The 23,485-nt window shown below is 37.5% G+C and overlaps 1 long non-coding RNA gene across 1 annotated transcript; it reads right to left on the bottom strand.

The window, feature by feature from the left end:
- Nucleotides 1–1,433: 1,433 nt before the first annotated feature.
- Nucleotides 1,434–23,421, bottom strand: LOC132846657 (uncharacterized). Its single transcript, XR_009648538.1, has 4 exons — nt 23,364–23,421; nt 13,076–13,191; nt 4,367–4,397; nt 1,434–1,788 (listed from the first exon to the last, which is right to left on the bottom strand). It is a non-coding gene; the product is annotated as an uncharacterized LOC132846657 (long non-coding RNA).
- Between the last annotated feature and the right edge of the window lie 64 nt (nt 23,422–23,485).

Here is a 23,485-nt window from a genome sequence, read left to right on the forward strand (position 1 = left end):
TTCTAGCTCTAATTAAACTGCAGCGGGGAAAAAACCCTGCAGAATTGGGTGCTCTTGACAAATCAATTTCAATTCAAGCCTGCCCAACTGAGACACCTTCATCTCTTTAGCTAATAGATTCTTCCTTAAAGATGCTCAGGTTTTCCATTAGCAACCTCTATTCTGATCTGTTTTTGATGGCACGGAGAAACAGTTTTCAATCCATGCCACGAGTAAAGAGGGCATGAGCATTTTACAGGTCGTTTCTGACAGTTTGATGAACTACTTAAACCCAGGTCAAAATGCTTGACCGAGTTACTGTCATACAGTGGAGGTTAATTTCCAACTTACAGCAATGTAATCTCTCTGATCTATTGATTAGCGAACTGCTGTCTTAAACCACAGCCTCTGAGAACTTCTCATCACTCTTACTGGCTCAATAAGCACTCTGTCATATCGGAATCATCAAATCCCAACACATTATTATGAAAACATTTAAAATTCACAGGTATATTGTAATGGTTGGGTAAACACAAACTAATAAATAGAAAAGTGTCATTAGAGATTGTGTGATCTATATTAAATCTTAAGGAACGCCTGTTTAAACTGTTGCGATGTTTAATTGCTTTAAATTGGGGATGTTTTCTTTCCATCATGGCCAAATTCGGTTTGTACAGCAGAAAGTCTTTTCAAGGTTATCACATCACCTGCCTAGTGCAATACCTTACATACTCAACCAGTCATAAATAATGAAACTCATACATAGTAGGATTTGAACAGCAGGCCAAGAATCCTGTTACAGGATCCTCAATTAGAGTAACATTTCCTTTGTCCCCCCCCCCCATCATAACTTTGGGGGAAAAAAATAAATAAATAAATTGTATATAGAATGAATGTGAAAAATAAGGACAGTTGCTTATTTTTCAACTTGTTAAGCATTTTATAGCTAATTGTTTCATGCTTTTATCTGCATTTGAAAAATGAAAAAAAAATCATTTGAATATATAGTATATCTTTTACAAATTCAATAAATAAAATGGACTATTTATTTTAATATATAATAAGGCATAACTTCATTAAACTGCATAAATTAGTGTTCCATAGTTGGTCATTTTAATTTGTAGTAAATCACAATGTGTGTGTGAAATTACTTTTTAAATTATATATGAAAAGAAATTAAAAATAAATCTTTTTTTCATAGATAACACTGTTTTGCTTTTTGAGGTAGAAACAAAAACTGCATGTTTATTATGTTCTATTATGCTCATGTGAAAGATGCCATATTTTGTGGTCACACTATTTATACATTATTTCTTTAAATTTGTTGTGAGCCATAATATAAGAAAATGTCAAATGTGCCCAACAGGTTGCTCCTTACAGTAGAGAAAATATAAAATTAAAGGGGTGAAAATTTGAGGAAATATCCTTTAGGGCATGTGTTGTACAGTATGCAAGTGCCCTCTGGGATGCTCTTTTGGTGAAGTTTATGTGAGGTGTGATGAAGTGCCCTAGTATGTGTCCTTCTTTGGAAAAAATGCAATGTACTTCCTTATAGGCTCTCCTACAAGCAAGAAAATGAAATGAACTGCCCTCAATGTACTGTATGTGAGAAAATGTACCCTCTAGGATGTCTCTGTAGAAAAACCTGAGTAAATATCCTCTATGTGCAGTCCCCCATTACCCCCCAACCTCCACGCTGCCAAAGAGTGCAGGATGTGCCATTTTTACTCTTTTGACCGTTCTTCTCAGGCAGCCAGTGTCCATGCCTGCATTTGGTTAAGACTAGTGGTGTGCAGAAAAATTGAGGTCCTAGAGGGGAAAAAAAAAATGATGTGTACAGCTTCAAGCGCTCAGATATGAAGCACAAGGGACAAAAAGTCCATGTGGCACAACACATTTAAAAGTGTTTATGACAAGCTGACAGTTCTGCCTCAGAGGGTTGTTCCCCCTTCCCACCAGTGTTTTCCTAGCATTTCGTTGTGCATAGTAACAGGGTTCATATTAAATTTAATGTAAACAAAACACTTGAAGTGAAGGCATTGCTGAGAGGAGGAATTTAAAACATACAGCATGCAGTATGATCACCGCATACACTACAGGGAAATATGTTCTCGCTCCAAACAGAATTAATCATGTGCTGAGCTGTGTATGCAGCTCCCATGGAGAAGTCAAAGAAAGGGTGATACTTGATACTGGTTTTGGTCAGCTCTGCTCTTTACACCTGCGGTCACGAGCAAAATCTTAGAAAAAAAGATTTCATATAACACCCTATTAATTGGGAACCATGAAGCAAACTGGTCGTCTTTCTGAGAATGGAAGCCATCCAATGTCTTAATGGACATTTTCTCTTGCTATAATTCTCTAATTAGTTTGACTACCTACTTATTCAATACTTCACTGATCTCAATCATCTTCATGATTATTTATTTAGTATTTTATGACATACAAGTTGACTTGTTCAATTATTAATGTATTTGCAAATATGAGACATGTTGACAAGAGACTGAAATATAACTAAAGGGGTTTTATGGAAAATGGTTTATGAATAATAGTAATGAACAGGGTCTATAAAGCAGGTTATAGGAGGTCTATAAAGGTTATGTATCTGTAATGGATAGAGGATGGGATGTTGGGTCAGTTGGGGAAAATGTGAAATTGCCCGTGTTAAACTGTGTCCTCAAAGAGAGAAAGAGAGAGAGAGAAATTTCCCTATTTTTAAGCTTAGCAAACTTTGAAGCTTGACAAATCCTTGGGTATTGCATGGCATTTTTAACATTCAGATCCAGATTATATAAGGCATCTTGATCCCTTGCAAGAAACATAGATAAGGTGCAAGAAGTGATATACCACAATCACCAACAGTTTAAATCAGAAGACCTGCACACCTCACATCTAGCAAGCGGCAGATCTAGGCAGAAATATCTTCTTGATTAGGAGACTGACCAGAATGCATGTGCCAACAAGGCTATGTAAAGAACTCAACCTCAGCAACATGCCCTCACCCCACCTCACCTCAGAACTAACTAAACAAAAACATACCTAACAGCTCATTAAAAACACGTTTAAAGCACTATCATTCTCACCTACACAGTGCAGCATTGTAGGTCCTATGTGCTCTTTGGTCTGGAACTACTCTTATCCTGCACGTCCATGCATCTAGCCTTGTTAATGTTTAGTCTTTGATTACTTTTAAATTGTTGTTAATAGCACTTACAATTTTCAGACATTCCAAAACACTTTATTTTTGAATAGATTAAGCACCTTGGTTAGCCCTAGCACTGGCCTATGTATTATGCTGTGTTGAAGGTAAAGTTGAAGCTTGTTTCCAATATACTCATTATTGTGCTCTGTTGCTGTGCTGCAAATTCAAAACAAAATTTGTCCATGACCTCATTACAACTTGCAAATGACCACTTACAAAGTACCAAAGACACAGGATTAGCCTTAGCTTGGTCAGTCCATCATCCTTGTTTATGTTTATTTTTAGTCCTGCTGAGTTTTATTGCTTGAATATGTTGCTTTACACTTCCCCTTTCTGTGTCCATCAGTGTTAGAGGCTACAATAACACAAGTAAGTACTCTTTACTCTCTTAACTGTGGGGAGCAGAAAAACATCTGAAATCATGAACAGAAATGTCAGTCTAAGGTGGGCACAGGCTCACTGAAACGGAGAGGTTTAAGATTGGAAAAAGAACAGGTGACATTTTTCCAATCTTCAACTGAAAACAAATTGTTCACAATTTAATTGCTTTAATATAGACTTAAATAATAAGAAAGCAACTCTGAAGGAATTGGCATAATAAAACTGATGAATCATTTGCAATGTGGCTGTCAAGATTCCATTAAATGAGAACCATTAGCGACGAGCCTATGTGAAACATTTTCTCTCCTCTTTAAAGTACCACCAGTTACACGGAGTTAACATAAAAAACAACTGCAAAAACAGTTTTTCTTTACCACTTTCAGCTGCAGAGATTAATATAGAGCAGCCCTTTAATCACTATAGCCAGCTAGACTAAACATGACAGCTGTAGGGCGAGAAGGAGGAAATAAAAAAAAAAAAAAGGCGGTGGGGGACGCTCAGCTCCGCCTGCCTTCTGATCTCACCCTCAAGAATAGCACTATTTATGGATTTTGAGGAGAAGGAGATCTCATTTTATCACACAGGCACCTTGGGTGACAATACCACAGCAGGTAAACATCTATGCAGTTATAGAAAGGGAGGTGAGATTAAATGAGAATACCAAATGGCAAGCACAATCTAACACGGACTCCCGTCATTCACGGAACACGCACAATACTGGTGTTGCACAATGTGTATCCGAAGACAAGGTCTGAAAAATGCATAATTGCTGATTTGCACTCAAGAAACAGTACACAGACTGACCTTGTGAGGTTGTAGTGTGTCCTGTGCAGATCTGCAAAAGATTAGAAAAAAATTTCAGATCATTTCAAACCCTCTTCAAATGTTACAGATTTCAATTAACATGCACAAGACAGTGTAATCATTTGCATTTTTAATTTGCTATTCATTGTGCTAGACCATTTATTTATACTGACATAACTAATTGGCAGTTCTCTCCCTGAAGAAACCGCTGGCTATGCCACCTGAATACATTTGAGGCATGTGTGGAAACTTTGTAACTTGTACAGGGTTGAATTAAATGTGAGGGCTTGCGGGCTCAACATCTGAACCACAAAAGGGACAGTGACTGATCACGCTCCTCACACTGCGTGTTCTGTTAAATCAATCAAATTTGCATTTACATATATGCAGTTTGGCAGGCACACTTATCCAGAGAGACTTATATAAATACTTTGTTGTGTACTTGGAAAACATGTCTTCATGCTAGCACAAATTGGCTACTGTTTAATGATGGCAACAAGTTAAAGTAAATATTTAATGCATATTGTGTGTGAGGTTTTGATTCTCTCGGGCTACAGCAATGAATCATAGATGCATCAAGACTGTATGAAGTAGAGGTTAACTTTTGATATTTGACATTACATACGTAGAGCTTTTAGAACAATGGTGTTTGCAATGCTGGAGAGATTATGAAATTGAATAAAACACAGCAGTTATAAGACAAATCAGTGTTGGGATTGTGTGACACTATTACCAACCCAAAATGGTGATAGTGTTATATCGTTTTCCCTACAACATCACATACAAGTGCTGTATTCCTCTTATACCACAACCAAACAAAAATACAGCTTGCCATATTACTGAACAATCATTACGCACAACTCTTCTGTCCTGAAGAATTCACCCGGGGGAAAAAGATTCAACATGCACACAACATACACAGAAACTAATTTCATAGAATTCATAAAGATTAAACAACTACTTACATAAAGCTTCATCAGAGCAACCATTAGGTTTATCTTTGCAAAAAAGACCAAGAATGATTTTTTGTTTATTGCATTTAGATTACATATATCATCTGCCTTCATATTTATGAGTTGTTACTATAAAAATAATATTCACTAATATTGTTTATAAGGGTAAACTAATAACTTTAAGACAACTTAAAACACTGTAGACACAAGTGTTCAAACAGTTGGCCAATAAGGGTTAGTATTTTCACATGAAAGAGGAAGGAAAAAGCAGAAGCAACCTCAATCATTACATTTGCCCCACCGTCCAGGAAATCCAGCTCCCAGAAAGGCCCTGCAGGTACATCCTTCCACTACGGGCTTCCTCCTATCCAATTCCCCTGACCAATTCCCCTCATCAACTTTACAACACAATGCCTCTAGAAAATACTCACCCTTTAGTGATTATTTCTAATCTCAGCTGTTTATGATGATTACACATTTTGATTTTGGCATTTTCTCCTATTGCTCAAATTTTCTCCAACTCTCCAAATTAGATGGTGAACGGCAACTTTAAAGTCGGGGCTTTGACTCTGACTTTTGCCATTCCAAAATAAGTTATTAAATAAAAGAAAAAAAACATTTTTTTTCCAAGCTGATTGATTGTAGTATTTTGTGGTTTTCTGTCTAGGCGCAGCTTTCTGGTGGACTGGAAGAGATTCTCAACAATTTCATGCATTTGGCTCAATCCAATGATTTCTGGTTCATGACCATGTTTGATGGTAGGTATTTGCTCCACACCAAACACTTGACGAAATGGGACAAAATCTTTTTCTAAAAGCTCTCAGAATGTGTCACATGTCTTCTAGCAAACTCCAAGTGGGCCTTTATGCTAAGACTTTCTCAGAAAAGGCTTCCTTCTGGCCACTCTTCCATAGCGGCCAGTTCTGTGAAGAGCTGATGATATTTGTTGATGTCTGCACAGGTTCTCCTACCGTATTTCAGTGGGCTCTGTAATTTCTTCAGTATCAGAGCTGGCCTCTTGGACACTTCTCTTACAACTACCCTATTTGCCCGTGCACTAAATTTGGAAGGATGGCCTGGTCATGGCAGTGTCTGGATGGTGCCATATTTCCACTTTGCTATAATGGATTTCACAGTGCTCCCAGGAAGGTTCAAAGCATTGCTGATCTTTTAATAACCTTTGCCATCTTTCTTCCTCCCAACAACTTCATCTAGAAGCTTCACAGGCAGTTCCTTGGACAGCAGGGCTGATCTGATCTTCCATTTTAGCTGTGACCTCTCAGTCGCTTATTTATTGAAAAACCATACAAGTGGACACAGGTGGGTTTGAAATAGTGAGTACTAAAGAAAATTAAATGTTTTTTTTCTATTTAAATAATTCTGTGGACATCTTAATCATTATTTAAGTTTATTTCTGTAGAAACCAAAAGAGCTTAAAATCAATGCATCTCTAAAATACTTTGATGTTTGAAAATTAAAAGAACTAATCATTAAGGGGCAAGTATGGTACTATATTCCCTACTGTTACACAGTGTCCTGGTTTAATCTTGTAGCTATATGAAAAAAATGCAAAGTGTAACACTGAACACAAGGTCTGTATTTTGAATCTCCTCTGCCCTTTTATAAAAGTAGTCAATCACCAAAAAAATCTGACCATATTTATAGAATATGATAATACAGAGGAGAAATGGCCATGTAATCCTATGCCCATTTATGCAATCCAAACAGAACAGCTCATTTAAAATTCCAAGACCCAGACGGAGAGAAACATTTCTGAAAGGAAATAAACTGTAAAAACCAACTTCAGTGGAGCTCGTTGTGAAGCAGAGCTGCAGGTATAATTGAAAATGGCTCTGTAGGGCCCATGTAGTACACTAGATAAGGTGTTGAAAAGATTACATTTTGTTCTATTTTGTGCACAGAAAGTCATAAGGAACAGAAACTCATCGGGATTCAGCCTATTATAAATCATCACTGTTACCATAGTTACCAGAGAAACGACATAAATAATTTGTTGCCAAGCCTTTGCCCTGCTTATTTAGCTAGAGCAACAATTTTTTTTTTTTTTATTGGAGCCACAAATTATTTACACTATTTAGATTTCATCAGTGATTTTATATCACTATAAGAATGTTATAAGAATGTTAGATTGTCAAGGCATTTTTTTTTTTTTTTAAGATTTTAAGGGACTAGTGACTGATTTTGATAATATTGAAAATAACTGCTAAGGGGCTACCAACTGAACAGACTTCACTATAAGAGCTTTGATACCACTTCAATTTATAACTTCCAAATGCAGCTTAGAGAGAATTTTTATTTCACTGAAATTCAGACTAATATAGCTGCACCACTCACTTTTTTGCAGTGTGCGAGGCCCATCAATAATGCAGTCTTAGTGCACAATCCCTAAATTGTGTAGGATTAACTACAAAGCCACAGCAAACAGTTTTTAATTTAGTTTGCAGCTTTAAGGAGCGACTAGGGATAAGAGGTGTTTAATGAGCCCTGGGTTTTATTTTACTACCAAGATGGATGGTATAAGCTGGAAATGTAGGCAGAAATGTGATTTGCATCCATACTGATCAATAGTACATAAGGGTAGAGCTTATTTGCTAACTACATATTACTGAGAGTATATTGGCAGTGTTATGCATAATATGGAGGTATAAGCTTTGACAAAATGTGTCCTTTGCAAGTGTGACAATGATTTAACCAGAGAAATACAGAATATGTTTTAAGACAAAAACGTTAACTTCAAATAAGCGTAATTTTAGTTGTACAGTGGCTTTTACAGTATATGAAGATATGTGACATTTTTTCAGTTTCATCTTGGCAGCTTTGAGAAGAATGACCCATCTTTGATCATGCAGTCTGGAACTTCACACAAAGAGCATGCTTGGGTGAGGAATCACCAGTCAGCACCTCTGTAGGAGCAGGTATGAACAAATCTCAAAAACACTCTCTACCTTAGCACACAAAACAGAAAGACAGAAACCAGAGAACTAAAAGGGAAGTGCAACAGAGGTATTGTATCGGGCATCCACTTTCAATGAATATTGCTTAAAGTGAAACGGGCAAAGAAAAAATTCCAACAAAAGTAAACAAAAAAAATGAGCCAGTAAATACAAGAGGATTTCTTTTTAAACATCACAAAATTTTCATCAGCTAAATGATGGTGCAGCAGAAAAAAAGCAGTCCAAAAAGCATGCCGGTAAGTGAACTGGCTAAGCTGTGGGTCAATGTGTGCGTGTGAGTGCATGGTGCCTGGTTCTTCAGAACGTTTCTGAATACTCAATACTGCAAGATCCTTACAGTCCTTATAGAACCCATGCTGTTAGTGGAAATGTCTATTGGGAGACTTGCACAGCACATTTAAGACTTCCCCTAGAGTGAGAACTGCAGAAAGTTAAACATTCCATATTTAGCTCCATTTTTGCTCGTTATCAAAATGTGCATTTTTAACAATCAGTTAGGAAGCATTAAGGCAGCCATCTGCAAGGACTGAGTTATAAAAGGTTTGGAAAGTCTGTTGAAAATAATGTCTTTTGCAGTTTTGCTGTCACGGCAACCATAAGTTCAAGAAAGGTTTGTGTTCAAGTTCAGTACAACTCAAAGAGAAACCAACTAGGTATGTTCATCTGGTCATACACTAACATTCAATGCTCCTCAACATGATAGAAATCACAATAAAAGGTCATGGGGAAGAAAAAAGACTGACATCATACATCAACCTGGAATATACTACTAACTTTAAATTTGGTGGTAGATCATGGACACTTAGGCCGCGTTCACACTGCAAGTCTTAATGCTCAATTCGGATATTTTGCTCAAATCTGATTTTTTTGTTTGGCTGTTCACATTACCTTTTAAAATGTGGCCTATATCAGATACCAGTGTGAACTGTTTGCTGTTTCGAACTGATCCGCATGCGCAAACGAACAATAACAATGACATCACACGCAGCACGCCGTTGCGCTAAAGTTGGCGAGGTTATGGAGGAAGTAAGCATTTTCGCTTTTCTTTCTAAATGTTTGTGTAATAGCAGCACAGAGACGCAGTGTTTTGAAAATTTTCGGATGTCGAGGGCAACTTTTGATTATTTGATCCATTTTGTAGGCGTAGTCACGTTTGTGTGCGTACTCGCCGGCGCATAATTGTGACGAATGTCGATGTAGATTGACGTAAAAGTCTCGTCAAATCCGCCTTGGTTGTTCACACTGGGGCCACATTGGAAAAAAATCAGATTTGGGTCTGATTCAGGATCACATATGGAAATGGTCTGAATCTGATTTGAAAAAAAATCAGATCTGGGCCAGATTTAAGTGTTCACACTACTCCTGAAGAAGTCTGACCTGGTAACTTGACCCCAAAAAAATCAGATTTGGGCCAAATCTTTTACCTGCAGTGTGAACGGGGCCTTACAAGCTGTTTTGCAACTAGGAGTGCAGGGACGTTTGTAAATACTGACAGCATTAGGAAACCAACCAGTATATTTTAAGCAAAAACATGACAACATCTAGTAGGAGATTACGACCTGTCAGTAGATGGATCATTCAACAAGATAATGTCCCCACAGATACACAAAGTGCTAGTAAATATCCAAACTGATGTTGATATGGCCTTATCAATCACCCTTCTCAAATTGAATCCTAGACTTGAAAACCTGTGGTCCAAGTTAAAAACAATCATCTGTCTTCAACACAGACATTTGCTTAAGGGAGTACAGGACAAGCCTCAAAATTTTCAAAAAAATTATTCATCGCTTTGTCTGAAATATCGAATCTCACGAAATCAAATGACCACATATCTCACAGCAGAGTTGTGGTGTTGGTGCAAATGAATATGGTGTGCATTACATGAACAAACAGAAATCCAGTGAAGCCCAGCTTCTGTGGTCTCCTCTGGCAGATTAAGGTTGAGTGTTATAACTCATTGGACAAGCTTTCATTATGAATAATCTACTGAATGCTGGGAGAAAAAATTGGGATCAAAGGGGTGGAACCTAATAACCAACTGCCAATCATTGAAAGGGTAATGAAGATCAATGACATCTCAAACAAACAAGTAATTTAGTAAGTTTAGCTACCTCCAGTACTTGACGGTTTAGCTGCCTTCAGCCCGACATGGAACACACTACTCATTTCTTCAGCTTGACCTTGGCCTTTTGATATCCTTATACAGGAAAGCTGAAATAAACTAATTAAACAAAGTAATAGATGAAACCCCAGTCCACCACAGCTGTGCTGATATAAAATTCTTTTAATATCTTGAATGTACGATCTTTTACACTAGTATATGGATACTGCTGTTGGACTCTTTTTTTGTGGGGGTGGAGATTTGGGGGACAAAACCAAAAGATAAAAACATTGCACACTTAGTTTTCCTGTGCTTTAGTGTTTGTTGTACCAATGCCTTCTGTAATGATTTCAACAAAAATTCGATGCTGAGTCCACCATTCTTTCAAAACCTTTTCAACGTCTACTTTCAAAAACGGATAGTAGTCTCATATCCTTAGCCTTTCCTTGAAAATAACGTTTTTTTCCAGTGAAAGCCCTCGGTCTATGGCCGCCAGCCGTTCTTTGAAAAGATCAAAGTGGTTTCTGCAATTTTTTTTACATTCAAAACATTAGCCTTTAATATTTCATGATGCCCTTTTCCATTTCAGCGTTTGATGCTTTGTCGAGCTTCAGACGAATATTATTTTGCTTCTGTATCTTCAGTTACTTCATTCAGAATTTAAAAAAAAAGATCTGTTTTCTTAAAGCTGTAGTGTGTAACTTTTTGAGATTCAGAGAACTTGCTCAGAAATATTCTTGTGAATATAATTCATATGACTGCAACTCTCAAATCAATACACATTAAAGTTGTATTCATGTAGTGCTCATGAACTGGAGGTCAATCTGCAACGACATAATTCACAAGTGAGAAGACGAATGTTTCACATCAGGACAAAAACACCATGTTATTTTATTTTCGTTACGGAAATGTATTCTTTGCGTGCTCAAATGATGCTGCTTTGAATTTTTTTTTACTTTTCCTACCAATGGAAAAATAACAGTAGAAATTTTGTTCTGTGTTAACATGGGAGGAAAAAAAAAGAAAAATCAAAATGAACCACTGAAGTAACAACCTCAGTTATCTAGTGAAATCACATTACTCTAGATCAAGGGTAGGTTTTTGATCATCGTCCCACAGCAACATAAACTGCCAGAGTATAAAGATATGCAGGATTATCATTCAGCTGTGTGTTAAATTAAAATGATGAATGATTTTGTTGTACTATTCTTTAAGTACAATATTTAGTGTTTTTTTTTTTTTTTTTTTAATCAAATTACTGTTCGCTTGGTGGATAAATAGCTTCTGATGCTTAAAAAATTACATAAAAATTAAATAAATAAAAAATGTTCCCATTTTCTCCCACATTAACTGGTTGCTTAGTCCTGAAATATAATCATATCACATTCACCCACCTGATGAAGCTGAAGTTTCTTTAAAGAATATCTACAGTAAATGTCTAACAGTTTAGGACAGTTAAGGACATAGCCTTGAATAGTACTTATATAAGAAATTGTGAACAATACAATTGTGAACACTTAGCAAATAAAACCGCACACCAAGTCAACAGTGTCAAACGGTCAAGCTATTAATCAGTGACAAGCCAAAAGCAGGGTCAGCATGGTTATGGTTTTCATGCCAAACTGGAAAAAGTTAATCGGTGGCATTTTTTTAATGGTATGTAGCCAATATCCAAGTACGTAGCAAAGGAAAATGCCTATAGTCAAAAAAACGTAAGTGTAAATGCAGACAGAGGTTCCATAATGTAATGTTAAAGACAGTTCCGCTGTAATAGTAACTATACAGATATTATAATGACTCAAGTGTGAATGAGTTCAGGTATGCTAGCTATTTCATCATGTCATGAGAGCATGTGGGAATAGAGCAGTGAGGCTCGTGATGATTCATTCTATGGTTCTTCCGATATTCAGTCAGAATGCCAGGTAAATGAGCTAAGAACTCAAAAGTCTGGGAGAGCGTCAAACGGAATATGGAGTGGATAATGGCTGTACCAGATAATAATAAAAAATAAAAAGTGTATTGAATACATCATGTGCACCACGCTGATCTCCCCAAAATATGCATTTTCCAGTTTCTAAGTCAAGTAACAAGCAATGTTTTATGATTTTTTTTTTTTTGGTCTTCAAAAGAAACTTCAAAAGAAAGAGAAGAGAGGCTTGTCAGAGAATGATAATAGTAGTGAGAACAGGAACCTTTCATGGAACAGGAACTTTTCATGGAACAGGAACACACATGTTTCATAATGATTAATGTAAATAGTGTGATGTCATTAATCAATGAATTAAAAATTGCCCAATGAATTGAAAATAACCCACTTACGGCCCAGTATGAAGCACAGCCAACCATATCACATCATAGCGCCATTATTTTCACATAACAGCACTTACCTGTATCCTTTGTGTTTTATTGCTTAGAATTTTAATAATAAGTTAATTTCACAAAGTGTTCATTCAAACAGATAAATCAATTCTCTTCAGTCTTCTGTCAGATCAACATTTCTTTTAAAAATTAATTAATTAAAATATATTAAAACAATATTGAGGTAACCGATAGGCACTTTGCCTTTATCTAAGCTCCCAAAATGAATGCAAGGAGAATGGAGCAGTGAGAAACCTGGGATGATTCCCTGCAGTTAAACGGCTGATAAGTGCATTTCAGTATTGATCCATTGCATGCTCACCTCACGCAGGCCAGTGTGCTGATGCATTCCATGTCCTCTGGGAAATAAGAGACAGAGTGGGATGCTCCTAACAGAGGCCTTCGGCTCAGATGATGTTAGGGAGACAGGTCATCCACCTAAATTCACCAAGAAGGAAAGATCAAAATGGGTCGGTCAAACATTTTTTTTTTTTTACACGTGCCAGGTACTTTGAGGTCAGATACATTGATCCTGGGCCTTGATCCCAGACTTTCCATCTAACTCTGGCAGGGATGTGATTTTTTTTTTCCTTCCCTTCTTTTTGTTTTGGTGCCAGGCTGAGAAACTGGAAGCCCTCAGGAACGCTTTATAATAAGCAGGTAGAGGAGATTGTATTATGAGATCTGAGTTGTGATGGACCGAAAGTGATTATCCTGCTCTCAAACCAGAGAGAGAGGCGAGCGGAAATTAAGTTAGGTTTAATTACCTTGGTTTTATTCACCGCTAACCTTGAGAAGGGGGAGGGCTCCGTAGGCTGCTTAAGGCAATTAAGTAATACGTTCTTGCAGTGTACTTTGTAATGTACTTCTGATATGGGTCATGTCCTTCAGATTCAATAAAATTCAACGTACAGGCTTCCAGAAACTTTAAAGATTCAAGGGAATTTTTGCTGAAAAAAAAAAAATGCACCGCAAAAGGTTAAGGACATAATGCTCTCCTCATTCCATACATGAGATTGACTGGAATTGATATTTCATGAGATGTAAAGTGCAGATGTCTGGGTGCTTTTTAGAAGTTGGATGACACTGTGGTTGTGATGGACTCATTAATGAATCAGTCACATCAAGAATGCTACGCAGCTAACTCTAGTATTTCAGAGCTCATGAAAGAACAAGATTGAACATTATTTAGACATTATAAAAGGCTTTAGAATCTGACATCAGATAGTGGTATGGTGTTACGGCACTTATCTGCAGTAACTTTAATACGTTACATTATCCACAACTACAGAAAATGAATGGGGGTAGAAGTATACATAATGTATGCAGTGGGTTTCTTATAACGCACCAAAAAAACCTGCTTTTTAACACAGCTGCAACCACTTTGAATTGAATTATATTATATTGTACACAGGCTGGAGATTATTTCTAGAGTATCACCTCCTGATTTACTGCTCTCTTTTTGAAAAAGGCTGAGAAATGAAGTGTCAGATTGTATGCTTCTAGCACTGAATGCTTTGACTCCATCACATTGTGTTGCTGTAGGAGAGTCACGCTCATTGCAAGAATAGTATTTGAGGGGGAAAAAAAGAAAATACAGAAAATAGTTTAAAGCTCGGCTTCAGGGACTGTTGCACCTAGTGTTAATGGAAGATAATCTATTTAAGCAACAGAAGGGTGTCTAGCTCACTGTTCATAACAAAAATCAATGGCAGACTGGTACATTTGGACACTCATGGGTCATATTACAGAATGGTCTTTTAGCCGGCGTTCTATCAAATGCAAAATGTAGAAAGAGTCAGAGCATTTTTTCTGTGTAAGCTGGATAATTAAAGTAAATTTAAAAAGTGTCAGCAGCAGTGTCGGCGCCAGGAGCGGGCCCTGGGGGGCGTGGCCCGGCCACTTGAGTCACTGTGCCCCCTTACTTCTCAAAATAATAACGATAAATAATTACTTTTATTATACCATGAATACTGGTTAAAGAATAAAGAGTATAGGTTAATTAAAAAAATAATAATAATTGTACTAACCCATAATGCAGTGCTAACATAGTCAGCCAATTACATTCACGCTGCCACTACGTCAGTAACGTAAATCAGTAGGCTAAATGGTCAGTGAAATCGTTATTCTAAAGTTTGCGAAGTTCGTCTGAAAACATCTACTAAAACATTGTTTTGATTCAAAAAATCTTTAACAATGGATATAAGAAAATGGTTCGCCAGCTCAACAGAGAAAACAGCTCAACGGCTCAGTTCAAGTATGACTAACACCGCTGATGAGAATGTCGACGCCCCAGTAATAGGACTCGGCGAAGGCAGAGCTACTGGTTCCAACCGGAACGATGCCACCACCTGCCCGGATGATTTGGGGATAGATGGACCTACGCAAGTCGTTCTAAGTACGTATCCTACACGCCTGTTTGGTACTAAAAAGAGATCATTTTCGCAGGCGTGGTTTCAGAAAAGAGACTGGCTTGAGTATTCAGTTAAGGCGGATGCAGCTTTTTGCTACCTCTGCAGAAAATTTCGCACCCAAACTGCAGTGCAGATCGGCCAGGGGACTAGACTTGACCCGGCTTTTATAACCAAAGGCTTCCATGACTGGAAACACGCCATGGAAACAAATAAAGGGTTCAACAGACACGAAACATCCAAAGAACATTTAACTTGTTACAGTATGTGGAGTGAAAAAGTAAGTCGGACAGAAAAGGGTAAAGAAATCTCAACACTACTGAATTCAGATCAAATACAGAGAAATCGATACTACATTTCTGCTCTTATTGATGTTGTGGAATTCCTAGTGTCTAATCATTTACCCCTTAGGGGTAAAATCGAGGCATTTGATCAGATGGATGAAGGTGGGAGTGGAATGTTTATGTCCTTACTGGAGTTCAGCATTCGGAAAGACCCTCAGCTGGCAAAAATTGTTAAAACAATTCCAAAAAATGCCACCTACACAAGCCATGAAATCCAAAATGAACTGATTGCTGTCATGAGCAACATTGTGACTGAAGCTAGTTAATGAAATTGGTGATTCGTGGTTTACATTGAAAGTAGACGGAACCAGAGACCCCACTGGAATGGAAAACATCTCTATAGTAGTTCGCTACCTCGGTGAGAAAACAGTGGAAATTACAGAACGACTGCTTGTGATGACCACTGCTAATTCAGGTGATGCACAAACAATCACAGACATCATACTTTCAGAGCTAACCAAGGCAGGCTTGCCTACTTCTAAGATTTTGAGTCAAGTGTACGATGGAGCAACAGTGATGGTGGGCAAATATGGTGGAGTGCAACGTCTATTGCAAGAAAAGGTTGGCCGAGAGATACCTTACGTACACTGTTTAAATCATCAGCTGCACTTAGTTGTTGTGCACGCTCTATCTGCTAACTTCTTCCGTAAGCTGACGGTTGCCCTGCATTATAAAGGTGAGAGACTCAAACGTTTGCTTGACCAGAGGTGGACAGGTCACCTGGAAACCGTTGCCATCATCCACAGATCATTTGAGGACATTACATCAATGCTTGAGCATGTCAGCTCTGCAAGAACTTATGGAGCTGAGGTTCGCATTGAGGCAGTTGGACTGCTAAAGGAAGTGACAGATCAAAGTTTCTTGTTTATCTGTCATTTGGTTCACAAGGTACAGTAGGCTTAAGAAATTTAAGTATTTTGTGTGATCAAAATATTCTACCTTTTACTGAGATTTGCTTAGGCCCAATTCTAAGATTACCAAATTTTTAACAAATATTAATTATAACAACTGGAGTGTATATACAAAATACAAAAAAATATATTGTTAGTTTCATAATAGAATTTTGTTCTAATAAAAGCTTAAATAAAACTCAAACAAGTAAATAATTCTATATTTGTGCATTCACTGTTACCAGATTTTAATTATAAGAAGTCAGAACATAAAATAAAATAAACTTTTGAATAGACTGTGGTTATGTTTTATACATTTAAAATGACAAACAGCATTCTGAAATATCTTTAAATTATTAAACTTTAACAAAACCTCTAATTGCAACGCCCTAGGTTCTTTTGCTGCTCAGTCTAGCCAACAAGATGCTGCTAGGAGAGGATACAGACCTCTTAACTGGCATGAAACTCATTTCTTCAGCTGCCGAATGTGTGCGCAGTCTCCGCAAGTATGAATTCTGCATGCTCTGGGACACAGTGACAGCGAAAACGGCAGATACACCTGCTATCCCAGCAAAACAGAGTCGACAGTTAAATAAAAACCTGAGTGTCTATGTAGTTGACGAAACCACTAGAGTCAACAGCAATGATAAAACTGAGCTGCGCAGGCTGTATTTCAGTGCTTTGGATCATGTTCTGTGTGAAATGGAAACGCATTTTAGTGAACGTAATTCAAAGTTGGCTGCAGCGCTTGCCGCTCTTGATCCAGAAAGTGAGACGTTTTTAAATGTTGAGTCTATGAAGCCTATTATGGATTTAACAAATTGCACCATTGTGGAAACAGAATGCATCGTTGCAAAGCAATATATCTCCAGAATTAAGACAGAGGAAAGTCAACAGAAAATGACTGTTATGAGACTTCTTTCTGAACAACACAAAGTTCTGGAAGCTATGCCCTGTGTTTTGTCTGCGCTAAAAGTTGCGGTCACGTTCGGGGCCTCCACTGCCATGTGTGAGAACTCCTTCGCGGCACTAAAGAACGTTTTTACGGACCACAGACGAGCAATGAGCCACAATCGTAAGTCTCAACTCGTGCATCTTGCATTTGAGCGGGACCTTCCGAAAAAATTTTGCCATTCGTTGAAGGACCTTGTTCTTCAAAAATTTAATTCCTCCTCTCGTCACCTGCAGCTCTTCTAAAGGTAAGATGCCTTTTTGCTTTAGTACGTTTGGTTATATGCTGGGGCTAATTTGCGTGTGTTTTCGCGAGTCTTGCATTTTAGAGTCATGATAAATTATAGTTTACATTGAGTGACACGTTTAATATTTTATGTTTATTGAAGTTTAATAATAGTAATAGTATGTGAACGAGTAGCCCCCCCCAGTTAAACATGAGGCCCCCTCATTCTCTATTCTCTGGCGCCGACACTGGTCAGCAGCAGAACACACATTTGTTTAATTTGTTAGATCATATTTAGGTGCATGTAATAAAAAAATTAATCTAAAATTAAAAAAAAAAAAAAAAAAAAAAAAAAAAGAGTAAAAAAAATAAACAAAAATAAAAGCACATAAATATGCTTTTTCATCTTGGAAAATGTTCTCCCTCCAGAAAGTAAATAATTTCAAGTTCTGTGATTTTGAAGGCCAAGACAAAGCAGCCTCATAAAGCTATCCATTTCAATCCTTGACAGAGCATTTTCATGCAGCATTTTCTCAAAGGGAAAAAAAACTGTGCTGGTGAAATTCAAGATTAATGAGAGTGTAGTTTCTCATTAGAAATGTCTGTGCTCCTCATCCATGAAGTAGACTGTAAGGAGACGGGTCTGAAAATCAGAAAATCAGCTCCATTCAAAAGCTTTGTTTCTTACATGAAATCCTTTTTTTTTGCTAGGGAGACTAATAATTTTTTTTTCCTCATCAGACCTTTCTTTAAAAGGTATCAATAATAGCTATTTTTATTAAAAATCAGGGCTTAAACTACAATATTTACTGTATATTGCATGTATTATGTGTCAAAGCTGAAACAGCTTTTCTAGGTTCTACTCATTCTCATATTAAAATGAAATAACATTAAACATTTCCCCAATTTATTTGAATCACTTTTGACACATGGTTATAGATATTTGTTCATATGAATACATTAATTGTTAACTACAGTACATTTTGTTTAGTTAATTCTATGTTTAGAGAATTATTCGCAATTATTCACAAATCTCTGCCTCACTTTCGAAACCTGCACACCTTGACGTTAAGGCTACAAACAATCGTCTAATCCCCTCACTGCTGGTGGGTGGATGTAGTGTAAATAGCTCCTGCCAACAACGGCTGCTCTTTGTACTTGGAGCAAACAAACACTACCGTTTAATTTACTTCCACAAGAAAGTACTCTGGATAATACACAGTGTGTTGACTGAATGCTGCATGCGGGTCTCTGTCTGCATATCCATCTGTCCATCCGAATATCTATCCATCAGTCCATCCATCTGTACAGGTATCCATCTTGCTACCTATCCATCTGTATAGATAGCTACCCTTCCGTCCATCCATCCATCTGCCAGTCCACCTCAGTATAACTGCTCGTCTATGCGTCTGTATCGATATCAGCCCATCAAATTCATCTGTATCTTCACATCCATCAGCACACTTGATTATCTGTCAATCCATTCATCTGTACATCTGTTTAACCATTCCATCCACCCATCTAGCTACCCACCAGCAAATAGCGCTAGATTAGGAATAACGACATGATCTTATGTCGAAAGAGGCGTAGGCAAAACATACGTCATGTTTTTAGTTTGGACCATGCTCTGAGAAAGCTGAGGAATGAACCAGAGTGTACCAGACTGTGTTTTGATCTTTAGAGCAGGAACCCATCACATAATTCATACAGCTGTTCTCGTCGAGCGCGAATTCATAAGCAGCCTCAAGCCGGGACTGGCTGATGATCAAACCTTTTTTGTTCCGTTCTTTCTTTTTTTAAATTGAGTTTTAAAAAAAAACAGCTCAATTATTTATTTTTTATCGTATATTTTTAAGAAAATAAAAATCATGCCCATTAGGACAACTCAAAAAGCTGTGCCAGGGTTTTGGGAGGCAAGTTTGCTTGATTATTCTTCTTGGAATTTTGTGCTTTGTTTATTTACGGTATTTGTTGGCAACATGACCTATGCATGCTGATGAGGGGATTAATTTCTTTTGTCACCCATCAACACATACCTCATTGCCCATATCCAGGTTCAGACCTATTTACTGCAACGTTTGTTTCTGAACACAGTAGCTCAGAGAATGCTCCAGCAAAAACAAACTACCTTCACCCATTAGGGCACTTTTTAAGAAATATGTCTTTTATAGTAAACTGATTCACCGCGACATGTAAGGGAGCTAAAGTGTGACTTGTGGTAAAGTGTGTCCTCCTCCATTCTCCCTCATTAAGTCAGAGCCTCGGACAGTCAGTGGTCCAGCATATCAATAATTAATTGGCATGCATATTCAGTGAAAGAATTCTGGACAGCTGCATAGGGACTGCACACAGGGTTTTAGTGCAGGGGGGGTTGATCATCTACGGTTCAAGCTGGGTATAACCCTCCTTGCCCTCCATGTCTGCTTCACTGCTTTGGCAATCCTTCATGCATCCCTTAGAAAATACCAGTTGATTTGAGGTTACTAAAAAATGTTCAAGATGCGTCTTGAGGGTTACTCAACAGCATCCGTGCCATTTTGCTGACTGATGCATGGTGGCGAGCTCAGAGCTGTAGGTCAGAATTAATTGTAAAGCACCTGCACGTCTGGGTGCTACTGAGCATCGCGCTGAATGACAACGTGCCACCTCATCAAATCAGCTCATTTCCACACAATTCGTGGTATGAGATACCAGAACATGCAAAATCATTTGCAGCCGTCCAAGCTAAATTAATTTTAACTGCCACCAATTTATTTGTAACATGGATGCTTTTTTTGCAAGTCAGTTTGCTTAATGAATTTTACATCCGGATTTACTGATATTCATGTTTAGTATTATAAGTAACACCACAGCCCAAACTATGTTATATCTCTCATAGCACGAAGATTTGCTAGTCATACAGAATTTTATGACTTTACAGCGTTTGAGTTCACCCTTACTTTATGAACAGCTATAAATAATTTAAATGAATAAAATTTTAAAATTAATTAATTAATTAATTAAAAAAAACAAACCCACACACAAATTGTCTAATATGCAGACACTTCAGCACAAACTCCACCATCCTGAAGATTGTACAGTGGTAGAAAAATTCCTAGTAGTTAGTTACTATCATATCAGGAGGATTTTCTCCATTATCTCTATTAGCCTTAGATTGTGCAGCCTGTCTGCCATACACGTCCCTATGAAAGAGCTGTGACTATGGAGAAGAATGAATTGGTACAAGCACATGTTTACAAGACTATTATTTATGGTACAGATGGAAAACCCATCAGAACCTCGTTGTTATAGAAAATTAGTCAACAACTTAGGATTTGAGAATTCAAAAGCACTGCTTTACAATTTTAATCAGCACGGAGGTCTCGTTCACAAATAAGGCACAGGCATGGATTTGCACTCAGAAGCATTGGACAGAACCAAAACGGACATTAACTTTAGTTCCTAATTATTTGTGATTATTTATATATAAAGCATTTAGAAAATGTGGTATATGACATCATGACTAACAGAAGCACGTGTTTCGCTTTCACCCCTGCCTTACCTCTTCTTTCAGAGTTTCTCTACAACAAAAGCCAGCGCCGGTCGATTTTGAAATGCTAGCTCTCTACTCGCACTCCTCACAAACAATGACAAAGTGGCTATTCCACAAATACAGGTTGTTTCGCAGCTGTGCAGGAGTGCTCAGGGCAGATGGTGAGAGCTTTCATAAGTTGCAGTTGCTTCCCACCCCAAAAAAAACAAACACTGTAGCAGTGAAAGAAAAATAATGTAACACTAAAGGTCCTGCTCCGTCAGATCTTTGTACCATGCACATAAACATTGTGTAAAGGCAGATTGGAGCATCTGGGTTACTCCTGTAATAATGTTTTCTTGTTTTCAAATGACCTAGAGAATCTATTGATATAGATGACTTTCTGTTTTAAAAATACAATTCATCTAGGTGACCATCAAAAATATATACTAAACCTAATAGCTTTTATCAAAGTCCTGTGTACTTTGCATAGCTTAAAATTTTATATCCAAATAAAAATATATATATGCTAAAAATATAATTTTAAATGACACAAGAACGTGAATAATCTGTATAAATAGTACAAAATTACACAGTACACAAGGTAATGCAATTGCAGTAAATATTATTGACTTGCAGTGCAATAGAGACCTCTGCTGGTGCATGATATGGTGTTTATTTCACACACACACACCACTACTGGTATGACCGCTTTATCCTTCAACGTGGAATCTTCTCCAAACTAATGGATAAATGTGTCCTGTATTAGGTTAAAGATCTGAAAGGCCAGGTATTTTTCAGAACTGGGACTTAATTTATACGGACACCATTTCACATACTCTGTTCAGGTCACAGTGAGCCCACAGTGGCTCAGAGTAGCAAGAAAAACATGTCAGAAAGGAGATGGGGGGGAAAAGTCACTGCCAATATGCTTCTTACAAGGCAAGAAAAAGAAATGATTTGACATCTATTTGACAGTAATTACATCAAATATGACAACATACAGTGCTCATGTGACTTTCTTATAGGGCTCAATATGCTTGTGAATACAAACAAGTATTCTGTGGCAGGCTTTCTTGAGTATTAAATGCTTTCCCATTACATTTTAACAGTGTGCTGTCTGTCCTCTAAGAGTCTTGAGCAGTGATTCACAACCTCTGGCAATTAGGACTGATAAATGGAACTGTTATTTGAGCACATCTTTCAACATTTTATTGTAGAGGACTCTGATTCACACACTGATTCAGAGTCTGATTTGAAGAGAGCATCCACAGTCCAATGAGCAGAAAAAAAAAATAATTAAAAAAACTGAAAGCTGAGGGGATTCCTGAACCACAGTCGTGTTCGATGACAGGCTCAGTTCATCGCATGGTCTGAGTATTCGAGAAATCATTGCAACAGATTCTGGTTTAAATGGCTTTACAGCGTGTTGCAAGTTACAACTGTTCTAACAAAACCCAACCCAAACAGAGGTACTGTTGGCTGTCAAATGGGTCCACACTTTGGACTAACTTCCCAAAACAAAAACAAAAAAACCCCACACACACCACAACATCAAAAGCCTAAGCTGACATTATGGAAGACTACCAAGCCCCTGCCTTGTGATTGATGGGATATGATTTGCGCCTGCGATTTACTAATCCAAATTAAAAATACTTTGCAGTATCAGACAATTCACTCAGGTAAACCTACTAGCTATTAGAACAGCATCTCATTTTTTGTGACTTGTGAACATTGCCGTGCTGAGAGACTGACAGCGACTAGCAAATAATAAACACTACTCTGAAACCACAAACACGTATTTGAGTGTTGCTCTTGTGTCTGGTGTTTTTTCTTGCCTGCATGATGCTTTTTCCTTAGGGTTTGATCCTTGCCCCTCTGACCACTGTTCCACCTGTCTATTTGGTCAAACATATCTGTGGATTGGGTCTTTTAAAGCAGTAAGAAGAATCTTGTCACTACACAGACTGGTAATAACATTTAGGATACTTCAGTACATTAACAAACTGTAGCTAACATAAAGGGTCACCACAAAAACAGTCACCACAAGTCTAAACTTTCTTGCTACTAATTGATATTCCAGAAAAAAAACCCTTAAAATATACATTACAACTCTGTTGAAATTCTGTTACCACAACTTAACAATTGTCATTAAAAAAAAACACACAAAGGAATCACCATAAAAGAAAAAACACTAACACAAAAACAAACAAACGCGTCTCTTAGCAAATTAATATTTACATTTAATATTAATATTTGCGCTTAAACGTTTCTTACCTTTTTTTAATATGGTGCCGTAACACGAACCAACACGGAGCAGTTAGCGTTAGCGTCGTCACAGACACACCTGAACTTAATTAGTTAATTAACGGCTCTTTTTTAAATTCAAATGCGCGCGT

Source organism: Tachysurus vachellii, chromosome 6 (genome assembly GCF_030014155.1).
Source record: "Tachysurus vachellii isolate PV-2020 chromosome 6, HZAU_Pvac_v1, whole genome shotgun sequence".
NCBI classification, from domain to species: Eukaryota; Metazoa; Chordata; class Actinopteri; order Siluriformes; family Bagridae; genus Tachysurus; species Tachysurus vachellii.